Below are 14,093 nucleotides of genomic sequence, written 5' to 3'. Positions count from 1 at the left end.
TGTGTTCCCTTAGCAGACTTTACAGTAGTGCCACCATGAAAGATCTGAAGATCATTATTTACTGGAAATAAAAGAACAAGGCAGAAATCGATTACTACGACACTAGATATATGTCTCCATTGCACTCTATATACATCTCCTATTTGTTCTAACTTCATGGAAGGATATTTAATACATAATGGAAAGAGGCTTTTGCTTTTGATTTATTTTTCGTTTATTATTTTTGGCATTCCTTGGAGAAATTCTGGAAATCAATACTTGGATGTAAGTGTGCCTGGATGTAGGTAGTGGGAGGCAGTGGCTATTGATGTATTTGTGCATTTTTGCACTGACATTTATGGGGTGTATGCAGTGCTCTGTTCTTGCAGTAGAATGTGCTCAGCCTAAGAGGGGAGGAAAGTCATATTTCTTCTATTATCTGTTTACATACAATGATCCAAGAGCGTAGGTAAATTTGGACAGCTAAGTTACAGCTTGGAAATCAGTCCCACTGAAGTATTCAGTTGAATCTGTAAATATTTGTTGCATCAAGATGAGAGATGGAGACAAACGTTCTCAGTGACAGAAAACATGAGCACAGATTGTCTAAAAATGAGGCAGAAACAGGGGGATGCCAAGTTCTGAGGAATTTCAAGTGAAGTCACAAATTGCTTGAAAATGGACATGTTTGGGGTTTTTTTTCTCTACTGTGTTTTGACCTGTTATGTGGCATTTGGCTGACTTTCACCCTTGCCCCAGCTGAACATCTTAGATACTATAGCTTCTGCAGTCATGTGGTAAGGGAGAATGCAAAACACTGCTTTTCTTCAGATAAAATAGTGGGATTTGTTTTAAAAATCTTAATGCGGGTCTCATGCTTCAGCAGAAGTTGCTATTGCATTAAACCGTACGGAGGTTTGAAAGCAAAGTCAGTCTGTTGCCCCCCAAGTACCTTTTGATAAGATATAAGGGGTAAACAGTGGACAAAATATGGATAGGATCAACTAGCTTGTGCATGGGAAGGCACAGATCAAAGGCAGTGATATGAGATATCACACCTCAGAGGGGCACACAAAATACTCAAAAAGCACAACATGAAATGTGCTTTGGAAGCTTGTTACTCCTTTTCCTTTTCTTTTTCCTCTTGATGGTCTCATTTATAGAAGGGCTTGTTAGAGCCCCACTTGCGTGTGTATAGTCTGCACAACCTATGATCTTGAATAGCGTTCAAGACTCCTGGGGGAGCTGTTGCTTCCCTCCTACAGAGAAGACTTCACTGCTGTGTACCTGCAAAACCAGTGACTAGACTAGTGTGTCAAGACCTAGTCTGATAATAGTCCCTTACCTGCTCACGGTGTGGCAAGGTGGAAAAGAAGGGAAAGCTTTCTTAATGTCTTCCGTCTCCCCCAGTTTAAAAAAAAGAAAGGACTTTGAATATCGTTAGCTCAGATAACAATAACAGTGAATATAATCTGCGGACAACTTGTGACTGTTGACGTTGTCAAGGATGGTTGGTTATATGAAACAGCACTAGGCTTCACCCAGAAAAAATACCTGCTTTTCCAATTTAAGGGAAACTCGGAAACTCTGTGCTTGAATAGCAACATAAAGCATTAAAATGCTTCCCCTTCTACACAGACTGGTTCGTGCCATGGGGAGGGGGGTTGGGAAATAACACTACTTCCCAGGCTGAAATGTTTATTCCTTGTTGGTTTTATATATTAGTATGAGCCAGGAGATTGCTGACAGCAGTAGTTTGGTGTTTTTCCTGTTCAGCCCTGACCAGTGGTAATGCAGATTCTTGGTATTCTCTGTGGTTGTGCAGTTCTGAAAACACCACTGCCTAAAACATCTATCAATAACAATTTCTAGCTGATGTATACAGCTTTATGAAAAAGAGTCGGCATCAGCTGAAGTCTAACAATGCATCTCCACCAGGGCTTTCTGGAGCAGCAAGATCAATACCCTCAGTTAAGTTTATGAGGATGCCACGAAACCCTCTAACTGCAGTGGCATTCTCTCCAACCTTTCTTGTAGCCCATCAATTACAGACTAAAAGGTCAGTCTTGCTGTAGGAAAAGTGTGTCTTCAGTAAAGATTTTTTTTCTATTTTTGCTGCTGGAGGGGTGGGGGAAGGTGTTTGTTTTGGCAGGAGCTGTCCTTTTATAGTAAACCTTGCCAAAAAAGCCTAAGGAGAATCCTTCTTGCTATTCTGTGCTTCTTGCTATTCTATTTCTGAATCCTCAGTGGTAATTTGGGGTATTTGGAAGCTTGTGATTGTCTGCTTCAAGTAGTGAAACAGCCAGTGGTGATGCACAATCTGTATTGAGCTGGCAAGGATTAAATGGAGCTCTAAATGTAGATGCCATGTTACACTGTTAATTTTCTGCTTTGCTATCAGTCCTTCTAAAATAATTCTAACTTTCCCTGAACAACTACATGAGATTATGAAGCCAACTGTGAAGGGAATACCTGTCATGTATCTGCTTTGATGTGCTCCATGCTGCTTGAGTACACAAAGCTTCTCATATTTGATACAGGCAAAGGAATAACCCTTGTGCACATGGCTTGACGTTTCTCTACTCCAACCTTAGCTAGGCAAGACGTTTCAGCAGTACTGCATGTCTTAACATCTTTGCAGCAGAGCTTTTGGGAAATCATTTCATTCATGGTCAGTTATTTCAGAAGCTGTCAGCACTGGTGTAACTCCATTCACCCCAGTGCTCTGACTGCAGGTAGGAACAGTTTGGCCATCACTGAGCAGTTCTGAATGCAGCTCTCTAATGTTTTATTGAAAAACTGTCACCAAATGCATATGCTTTCATGTTTATTCATAAATTACTTGCAAAGTTCAGCAAGTTATAAAAGGGGTGGAAGGGGGAGAAGAAATACAGATAAATTTGAAAAATACAGTGGAAGTGGGTTAAATACTTTTACAAAAAATGTGGGTAATCCAAAGCTAACAACTTTGGTATCCCCTTTTAAAAAAGGCAATTTCTAACCCTGTGTATTCTAAGTAGAAACTTTCTGGCCAAAGTCAAGTCTTACCCTGGGGAAAAACTGGAGAAATCCTCCTTATTAGGCTGGATGTGAGTGCAAATGACGTTCCTTGCAGACTAAATGGTTTTGTCCTGTACAACAGCTACTACTGTACTGTGGCAATTTACCTCCCATACATAGAGAGTTCTGAGCCCAGTCTTCCATCATGTGCTCAGGGTAGTTGTGAGGTAGTGATATGAGCAATGAGAAGGTCAAGATGGATCAAGTGCATATTTTTATCTTGGTTTTGAGGCTGTACCTTTACAGTCCACCAGCTGCCAGTGGGTTGCTGGTGTTGGGCTATAGGGAAGGATTTTATTTGAGTAGCTTAAAAGGACAAGGGAAATGCACTGAAGGAAGGGATTTATACAAACAGAATGTATCTTGATGGTAATTTTGTATGAGATCTTGTTCTGTGTTAGGTTAAGTGGAAGCTGCTGTTTGTTAATGGCTTGCCAGCCTTATGATTCCACTAATGGATATAGTATGACTTACTACTCTGAGAACAACTGCCCCATTAGCTTTGCTTCACAGTTCCTCTACTCAGGGAAACCTGGCATCAAACATGATGCCAAAAGCAATCGGAGCTATTTCCAGGGCAGGCATAAGACTGTGCAGTCTCTTCCATCTGTGCCTTCCAGGAAACCTGCCGGAGCACAGCCAGACCTCTGCCCTTAGTGCTTATGCTGTTGCAGCAGCCTTCCTGTCTCAAGCAGTTTGCTTTTTTGCAGAAATAAGATACAGGTAATTGGATTCCAAGCAACCCCATTCTTGAGGTGTCATTAAGGAGCAGACTTTAGCAGTTAGTTATCAACTAGTTAGGAGATGTTGGTAAAAATGTTGGATTAGGAGGTGTAGGATGCAGTTGTTGGCCTGGCCAGCAGATGGGAAGTGAAAGGACTGGGAGAGAATCTCCAATTTTCTTTCAGAGGGATCTCTGAAACGAGACTTGTGAATTACTATACCCTACCTGTTAGCTGTACTAACTACTACTACTCTAAATAATTGATATATCCAATTTTTCAGAAGTCAGAATTCATGTTCTAATCACATGAGGCAGCAATTGAAAATGAACATTGCATGAGTTTCTCAATATTTTCTATTTGAAAGCTGCAGGCAAAAATAGTCTCTCTCAAAGACTAAATTGTCCTGGCACTGTTGTGGCTGAAGCAGTATGTAATAGTGACATTAAATAGTAGAGTGAGCCCCTACCCATGCCTAAGCTTATTTGCTTTTGTAGACTTGGAGAGGACTACATCAATTTATTACTGTAAGTTAAAGTAATGGGTCTTCTATGGTGAAACTCCAGCCCTTAATTTCCATTCACATATCCACCTGAGGTTCTGTCAGTGTACTCTTGGGAAGTGCCACCCCTTGAGGGGGTTATGTAGCCCATCCAAGAACTTTGTCACTGACAAAGTCATCATAGAATCACAGAATGGTTTGGGTTGGAAGGGACCTTAAAGCTCACCCAGTTCCAATCCACTGCCATGGGCGGGGATGCCTTCCACTAGACCAGGTTGCTCAAGGCCTCCTCCAACCTGGCTTTGAACACTGCCAGGGATAGGGCAGCCACAGCTTCAAGTCCTCCTTTGTGTTGAGCTTTTACCTGTAATGAATGACTTGACTGAGATGAGCAATGCTAAATCCTGCATCTTGGATCAAAAAGCAGTGGACTGTGACAGCATGGAACCCAGTGGCTTCAGCAGATCCTTTACTAGTATCACTCTACTTCCGCACAGACCTCAGTGCACACAGATGTCTTTAAGCACACTTGTTAAATTATAGTGAGGACGTAGTTTTAAAACACAATAGGAAAAATGGGCAGTAAGCACCACTATTTGAGGTGTAGACAAGTGGCATACCATTTTCAGTATACAAATGTTTGGGAGAGGCATGAATAGCAATTTGCTTCCTCTGATATGGTCTTAAACTGAACCAAGACATCTGCTCTGAAGAGCAACTAAGGTACAAATTTCCCCCAGTAGCTCTGGCAAGCAAGAAAAAATGCTGCGGTAGCAGCCACTTAATCCTGTCACTGCTTAAAGATGGCAGAATTTGCTTGAGGACAATTTGTTGAGGAAGGATTCCTGACCTGGAAACACAGTATAAATGAAGGTACCTCTTTCCTGGCACTGTCTGCTCACAGGCATCCAGTTACTGTGATACTATGGTCATAATTCAAAGCCTTTTCTAAATAAATTATAAATAAATCCAGGGAAGAGTTAAATGTGGTATATATTAGATTTCAGTGATGAAGCCTCTGATTAATATAATGAAAAGCTTGGTTTAATTGCATTACCTTCCATTAGCTCCCCTCTTTCTTTTTTATAATTGTTTCTAAGGCTCTGTGTACCTCATGCCTGCTGGGACTTTCCTCCCACATTTATTCAAATGAGATTTCTGCTTTCAAAACTGCACCTTTCATCAATCTCCTATTAATTAGCCAAATGCTGCATTGTATTATACATTGATGCATTCAGTCGAGTATGTGCCATAATGAGAGGTGAGCCCATGGTCTGTCCAGGCTCCTCTCAGGAGCTGGTCATTGGTATTCCAGGATAAGTCAGCTTACTGTAATTTGAAATTGGTCTGCCGTCCCATTAGGAATCTGCCTGATCAATACCAAGTGAATTAGAGTTTCAGTGATCTGATTAACTCCCCATTATTTTCTACCCTGGCTGATTTAGAATGCATGATGAGACAATATTCTAGTTTCTTTGCTTTATCCCAGTTTAAATGAAATATAGACATCTGAGGAAGCAGTGGCTGTGCATTTGATTTGGCTGTGCTGTAATAAAGTCAAACACTGTAAGAGTCTGCCTTGCCGTGACAGCCAGGAGCAAGAGCTACCATGCCCCACAGAGGGGAGTCTGGAGGGGATAGAGCTGCTTCTCTGCACTGCTGCTCCTTTCTAGCTTATCCATTCTGTGCCTTGGTTGAGCACAGTTGACTAGGTGCTGCTTAGCCAAGTGAACATTAAGTTAGTAGATGGCCATATCATTGGTCCTGTGCAAGCAATGAGCTGTATGCAGGCTTGTGCTTCTCTGAGTAAGTAACCCAAGGTTCAGAGGGGGAAAACACTTTGTGCATACCCCATTTGGTGTCAGTCTGAAACAGAGCCAAGGCTTAGGTGTGCAGCAGAAATGGGAGGTATGCTCTGAGTTCATCTACATTAAGGGATCTCTGCAATCATGAAAGAGGGAAGGTAGGAAATCTCATCAAATCTTGTTAGGTCATAAGTACTTCATCTTCGGGACATGGATGATTATTTTGTATTGGCAGCTTGTAGATAGTACCCCTAAATGGAGCTTCCATTTGCTATTTTATTGCAAGTATAAAACAACAGGAAATGGGATCAGAAAAAAAAGGCTGTGAGTCATGTAAAGATTGCTGGCTTTAATTCATCTGCTAATTTTGAAGTGATGTTAATAGGTCCTACTTATAATCTCTTTTCTTTATTCTTAAATTTACATTTCCAAGATAAAAAGGCTTACTGCTTTTACTGCCAATTTCCTTGGCAGTGCATAGTAATATTAGCCTGGGGAAATGGTGGGAAAAGAGCAATCCCAGTTTGCTGCAAATAGCTGTACATCCTGATAACCCTAATGCCAACTCTGTCTCAGTGTTCACTGGTTGTGGGAAAGAAATAAGATAGAAAAGATTGCCTGTGTGATAGCCAGAGTTGTTTCAACAAGGTATTGCTATGTTAAGACCTTGCTCCTAAAAAATCATGCCTTGCCAGCTACATGCATGAAAGACAAAAATGGTGAAGTTTCTAATCATGGCTAGATACTCAAAAAGAGGACTTGGACCTAACATAGAGGTTGTTCTATTTTAAAATCTATGGTGTTACTGTTACCAGTAGACCAGAATTACAAAAATACTTCAAAAATCAGAAAATGATTTAGAGAAAGCTGCAGATACATTTTTATTAGGAGACAAAATCATGTTTGTATTCCCCTTCAAGCTGTTACAGAGTCCTAGCCCATTTAATGCGTTTCAGGACGTAAAATGAGCAGCGCTGCATATTTTCTGTGCTAATAGGCAAAAAATGGGTCATAATCTGCTTAATATGTGCAATGAGTATATTAATATTAATTTTATCTTTTACAAATTGATATAGATTTGCTGAGTAGTACATGTGTAATACATAAATGCATACATAAAAGTTTAATGCGGGCATACTCTTGTACCTCCTGCCAGTACACGTATTGACATAATTTTAGTGTTTCTTCGTTGCTGCTTCATAGACAGTTTATAGTAGATGGGTTTTTTTGAGGGGTTGGGTAGTTGTATGTGTGTGGGTGGGTGGGTGGTTTTTTTTTCCCAAATGAGAAAAGAAATTAGGAGAGTTGCAAATGCCCATTGTTTGAGTCATCTCTGGGCATGGAACCTGGAAACTCAAGGTTAGACCTCTGTTAGTGCTCTTCAGAGGTCCTGGGGCAGGACACCACTAATGGGATGATAAATCTCTGTACACAGCCCACTAGAGGGTGACAAAGCCTAATGTTAGGAACATGGAGGTGACATGCTCCCCTGGGCATTGGGGGTCCAGAGCCTTTGGCATCATCCTTGCCTGCCTGGGGTGCACCTCCTTGTCCACCTGCCAGGCTTAAAATCATAGAATAGAATAGAATCATAGAATAGTTAGGGTTGGAAAGGACCTCAAGATCATCTAGTTCCAACCCCCCTGCCATGGGCAGGGACACCTCACACTAAACCATCCCACACAAGGCTTCATCCAGCCTGGCCTTGAACACCGCCAGGGATGGAGCACTCACAACCTCCCTGGGCAACCGATTCCAGTGTCTCACCACCCTATGCCCATGTCTAATGGCATAAACTATCCCTGCCTGAGAAACAAGAGCTGGGCCTTTAGATCATGGGTAATAATCACCTCATGAGTCTCCTCATAGCATCATGAGATGGAGGAAACTATTCACACTTTGTTTATGCTAAAAGTGATGGGAAAAGTACTACAGCAGATGTAGGACAGCTGACCACATTCCAGTACTGTGTGCAAAGGCTGGGAGCTGTGCATTCTGTAGTGAGTTTGCCAGTGGGTGACACAAGGTGTGGAGAGGTGGCCATATGCTAACTTGGAAAGCCAGTGGCCAATGGGTCTATTCCAAACCCTCTAAAGCTGGTGGAAAGGTGAGCTGTTGACTTGGCTAAGAATTCGGTCATGACCACAGCAGAAAGCCACATCACAGTAAGTCCCAGCAAACCTAGCTGGCCTTTGGGCTAGAAAGAGGCACTACATTGAGCTTTGGTTGTAGCGCTCTCAAGCACATTGCCTTTGCAGACAAATGCTGTTTAACAGCATATGTGACAGCCCCGTAGGAGACATCCTGCCCTGCAAAATGCCTCTTAAACTAGAAAACTACCTATTTAGTTAATCATTGCCATCTCTGTGCAAGTACTGAGACTAAATCCACGATTTCCAGCCTGTGCCTGGTGCTTAGATTTGGAAATGCTAAAGTCTGCAGAACAGTAGTCCTGAACTGGTCCCATTCAGACACCTCATGTGGGCTGCTTCCATATGTGAATGGGAGGATAGCATTTTTCTGGTGATGAAACTGGAAATGGGAGGTCTCTTCAAGATCTGAGGTGGAAGGAAGCACCATGGAAACCTGATAACTACCCAGGAACAAGGGGCTGAAATGAAGCATCACCTGACTTGCATTGAAAGCAGCAGCAGGCTGTTAGGTGCCTTCCTCAGATGTCCTTTGTTGCTTGCTTATGCACTAGGCTTGCAGAGAGCAGCTGTGCCCACCCCGTAGCTGTTCACTGAATAGATACCTCATTGAATGTTTTGCATCTCACTTTGGTGCTGAGGTTTTTTAGTGCTTTCAGGGTCATTTAGTGGGATTGGGGTGGTTGATGCAGATGAAAGTAAGAAATTTCCGGAAGAAATGTCGCATGCTCTGAGCTGTGTGTTCCTTAATGTTCAAGTGCTATAGACTAATTCCGTATCCTTGGAGACTGAGGAAAGAACAAGAAGGGAAAAGAAGCGTTGGTGAGGACTTGTATAAAATGCGCTACACTAACAATGAAATACCATTATAATCTAATTACAATCTAATTATAATCAATCTAATTATTGAAATTACATCTCAATAGGGCTAATCATCTTTGGAACTGTGTGAATTGTGAAATCCTAAATGAAAACTTTGTAGGATTTAAAATAAGTTTGTGATGGATTTCAGGCATGATTTACTGCGTCAATGTTTTATTATTATTTCTGAGAAACCCATATAGAACTCTATTAATTAAAACTCAGGCCGACACTTTGGCTCCATAAGATTTAGGAATTAGTATGATTTTATCTCATTAGTGCATTTATTGCAGTGTTCGTCCTTTTAATTAAGCATTAAGTCCCTCCAAGGTGAGTTTTATCATCCCATAATGCATCTGGGCTTTCACTACTTGTCTAAATATGCATTAGGACATGACAGCCACTTTGGAGAAACCTGAACTGTGTTGTCACTGAAGTTTGATTCTTTCATTTGTCTGTTTTGGATGATAGATTTTAATTTCTTTACAGCCTGCTGCAAATATGCAGGAAACATACTGTGATGGCAGTTGTGCCTAATGCTTGTTTTGCCCTATGTGGTTCAAGGCCAGGTTGGACAGGGCGTTGAGCAACCTGACCTAGTAGAAGGTTTCCCTGCCCATGTCAGCGGGTTTGGAACTAGATGATCTCAAGGTTCTTTCCAACCCAAACTGTTTTATGATCCTATATAGAATACAGGAATGCTGAATTCAAAGGACTTGAGAAGGACCTGAGCCAAAGCTCAAAGAGGTCTTTCCACTGGTCGTGGTGGCCTTTGGAAGTGATCCAGGGTGTGGAGCTGCCCTGAGCACTGCTGGTCCTGCTTGGTAACTGTCTCGGGGATAAGGCACACACAGTAAAAGGGTGCTGTCATACCTTGTATCTCACTTGGGCTTTGTAGCAGCAAGTGTGACTGGTTGTGGGCTCCATCTGACAGAGTCAGCTTAGCTTGAAAATGGCTACTGTGCCTCTACTTGGGTGTGGGTCAAGAAGACCATAATGCTCAGATGTACTGAGATCTTCAGACCTCTGCTTCTCATGCAGTATATTGAGGGCTGGAGGCCAGGCTTCTGTGGTGCCAGTCAGTTGTCATTTGCATGGAAATGAGGGTGTGTCTTGTATGTATATACGTACATATGTGTCGCATATGCATACATACGTGTGCATATAATGTATGTATATAAAAGACCATTTTTTGTCCCAGAGAATTTGCAGTGTTAGGATTTGAAGGACACTGACTGAATACACAGAAGTGGTGTGTAGTGACTTGAAGTGTACTATAATGAAACTATCCCTGCAGATATTCTCAGCTGTCAATACAGTCCTATTTAAATAGTAGGTTTTGCAGTATATTTGTGGCAAGAGCAGAGGTGATATCACCAGCCTATTTCAATAGGCCTTTTTGGTGTCAGATGGCAATATAACAATATGTTGTCATTATTTTGCCTTGATACTGACAACATGGTGATTCTCTATAAACCCTCACTAAAGGAGTTATGTTATTAAAAATAATAATAAAAAAGATCCCATTTCTTGTTTCCATTGTACTCTGTCATTGCAACTTCTTAATTCCTGCACTCCTTTATTTCTTGAAATAAAAAAATGCATTTTGCATGGATGTCAGCCTTACAGGTCCAAACCCTCCAAGTCAAATAGAGATCATTGTGATTTATTGTCGTAACTGTTGTTGCTATTGATATTAAGATGTGAATTATTTGGGGTTTTTTTGGTAAATGCATCATGACTGTAAGACTTTTTTGCAGTAAACAGAAAAGGCTGATAAAGGGCAATTTGTTGATACAAGTCAGACTAACCACTCAAAAATGAGGCAAAATTATTGCTATTTTCCTGAGCTCTGTTACTTCTGACTTAGAGACAGTTGTGTGTGATTTAATAAAACTGAACATGTGGAAAATTCTCAGCAAAAAGAGCTTCAGGCTCCTTAACTATTACTAATGAAGCTTGGATATTCCTATGTTCTCCAATCCAAAAATAACCAAAAACACAACCTACAAACCATCACTAATTTGCATTTTTCTTAGCCCTAGAACAAAGCATACCTTTAAAATAACCAACACTAGTGAAAACTAAACTTGGGCATTCAAGTGTAACAGTGTCAAAGTAGTGTATCTTCCATGTGCAGAGTTAAATTAAGTGTATATAATTTTCATATAAAACCCCCTTACTTTCCTTTTGTGGCTGTCTGACCCTGAAGAACTTAACACCCTTACCTGCTTTCCATTGGATCTTATGTAATAATTCTGCCATTGCTTTGAAGGAGTTTTTAACTGTTTGTTCTAGAAACATCCCTTCAAATCTGAAGATGTAAAAAGAAGAAAACTGAAAGCACAGTTAGTTACGATGTGTTAATCTCCTTATAAGAAAAGTACCTTTTCACAGTCAGGTATATCGCACAAAAAAGGATTGAACCTCTTGGAACTGTTCTGTCCGAGCAGGTTCGTGTTTTACTAAAGCCTTCTCAGGCCAGTCAGCATGTGTGCTGCTGAAGACCAACAATGACCCATCCAAGAGTTGAACCCATTGTGCATTTCCAGACTCTCCTTAGGAGTCCAGGAGGCAGTGAACAGGCATCCATGCAAAGGTCCTTAGCTTGAGGAAGACCTGTTCATGCTAAACTCATACCTTCAGCTGAGCATCAGTAACCAAGACCAGGTGCTGAGAAGAAACCTGGCTAGCCCTAAGAACAGATTTCTTTATTTCCATTCCTGAAGCTTCAAACACAAGAGTGAGCTACGGAAAACATCTGAAAGGAGGGAGCATGGTGTCAGGTTTGTATATCAGCCATGATGGACAAGCAGGAAGTCTGTGGAGCAGCTTGTTCTTGTATCTGTACCACTCCACTTGATGTGAACGAATATCACGTTCACTATTGTGCATTGCTTGTGCCTGGTTTCTGTCCAAAAAACTGAATTAAAAAATCACCACTGTAATTCTGGCACTCAGTCTTCTCATTTTCTTCTGAACAACTACAACCTGTACTTCCAGCACAGTTGGAAAGGCTTGTAACTGGTGTTGGTGAGCCAAGTCTGGTTAGTTGTAGATGAGCGGTTTTAGTGGCGCGAAGGTGTAAGCGGCTCAGTTGAAGAATTTCAGTGGTATTTGGGTGCCTGGTGTTGCAAAGTGAAAGACACAGCCAGATGTGTTGACTTATTGATTCAGAGAAAACTCCAGGAACAAACTCGCCCACAAAGTTTTCAAGGTGACAAGCAGGTATTCTTTATTGTGGCACTGGGAGACACGGGGGATAGCTCCTCCTAATGTGTGTTCCTGTGTTGCTACACAAGCCATCCTTATATAGCCACTGGGCATACGTACATATTTATGAGGCTACATATGGATTACATCATTTTCCAGAAAGCTCCCCGCATGCGTACAGAATTGTGGTGGTGGTCTCTGAGGGTCGTTTACTTCTTCCAACAATCTTCATCACTTCTGGCAGCCTTTGAAGCACACACAGGAGATGTTTATACCAGCTTAATTGGCTCGTTAACACCACAGACATAACAATCCTCCTGTCCTTCTACTTCTCAGTTAGTTCAACTGCAGCCCATCCTGGACACCTGCCATCCCCAGATGCTGCTTATCCTTATGTCCTGTTCTTCTAGCCTGTGTTTCCTACACTCATTTTGTACGAAGGTCATAAGGGCCTAAAATTACGTCAACTACAATGGTTTACCTTGTACAAGAATTCTCAGTATGTTCTCTAGCTGTCCTCTATTATTTTTTTCCCCATGAATCAGGCACCTCAGTAATTTTCCATTGCTACTGTTACAAAGCCATCAAACTTAACATTACTTAAAACTGATTCTAAAGGCTTATATAGTTCATTTTGTGATTTTGTGCCCCCCTTGTCTCATTATATCTTAGATTACTACTCTTGATTTATATGTCATCTGAGTTTTGGGTTCAATTTTGGCTTTTTTTGAACTGCTGTACTGTATGTGAGGGTGCTGATTCCCATTGTGTGGTTCTTTTACTGGTCCTGACACTTTGACCCAATTTAGTCAGGAAGTCTGCTGCTCTTCTTGCAGGTGTAAATAAAAAGATGCTCTCCTGAAGTAAGTTGAACTGTGCTTGCATTAAAGTGCTCTGAGAAGACACTGAGGTGCGCATTGCAACGCATATTAAGCAATACGGGGCACTTGGGATTTAGTGCTACCAAATCCATTTCCCTAAATTTCAGTTTTCTCCTGTGTAGGCAATCCTAGTGCTGTCCTCTGCAAGAGTGATAGGATTACTCTGTACGATTGCAGTGAAGCTGTAGTGGAGGCCCAAGTGTAGGGACTTGCCCCTTCCTATATAAAGAGATTATCAATTCTGAATATAATCTGAGGAAAAGTTATCTTGCCCTGCTTCAGTAATGAAATGTCACCTATTTTTCCAACAAATTACAAGAAAAGGTTTTCTATTGTATGAAAAATCCAGCCTACCACTCTGCGGCAGGGGGCAGGAATCACCTTTTGATCCCAAATATGGATGCTCAAGTTTGTAAATTTAATAAAAAAAAAAAAAAGATAAAAAGCCCTCTGGCAGTACTTATACCAGAAGCAATAAACTCTGATTAGATCTCACTATTTTTTTGTGTTGGAGTCTCTTTGGCTTTCACAGAGGTGAGAGCTTTGGATGAGATAATAGCTTTAGACAAATGCTGGAGCTTATGAAGTTTAAAGACCCATTCAAATCTCACATTGTTTAGGAAATTAAAATAATCAAGTAAGTTTTCTGTCACTGTCACCTGTGTACCTATCCATGCCCCTCTATCATTCATTCTCACATAACAGAGGATACATCTATACTTGTTCTGTTGCGCTGCCTGAATGTCTGCATGCCACAATATCTCCCTCAGCACATCTTTATTAACCTATAAAACAGCCAAGAGTCCAAACCAAATAATTGAAAACCATCAAAACATCAGAGATGCTTCTGGCATTTGTGTCTTATTGTTGTCACAACCGTGTAATATGAATGCTTAAGTGCATCAACATTTTCCCCTCAT

At 41.2% G+C, this 14,093-nt stretch overlaps 1 long non-coding RNA gene across 4 annotated transcripts in view; it reads left to right on the top strand.

Moving 5' to 3' along the window:
• LOC136018928 (uncharacterized) overlaps window positions 1-14,093 on the top strand; it is a 156,501-nt gene that overhangs the window by 64,995 nt on the left and 77,413 nt on the right. The window lies entirely within an intron of this gene.

This window comes from Lathamus discolor, chromosome 1 (assembly GCF_037157495.1).
Source record: "Lathamus discolor isolate bLatDis1 chromosome 1, bLatDis1.hap1, whole genome shotgun sequence".
NCBI classification, from domain to species: domain Eukaryota; kingdom Metazoa; phylum Chordata; class Aves; order Psittaciformes; family Psittacidae; genus Lathamus; species Lathamus discolor.
Note: the sequence above shows the minus strand (reverse complement) of the source record. Positions and strands in the feature narration are given on the sequence as shown.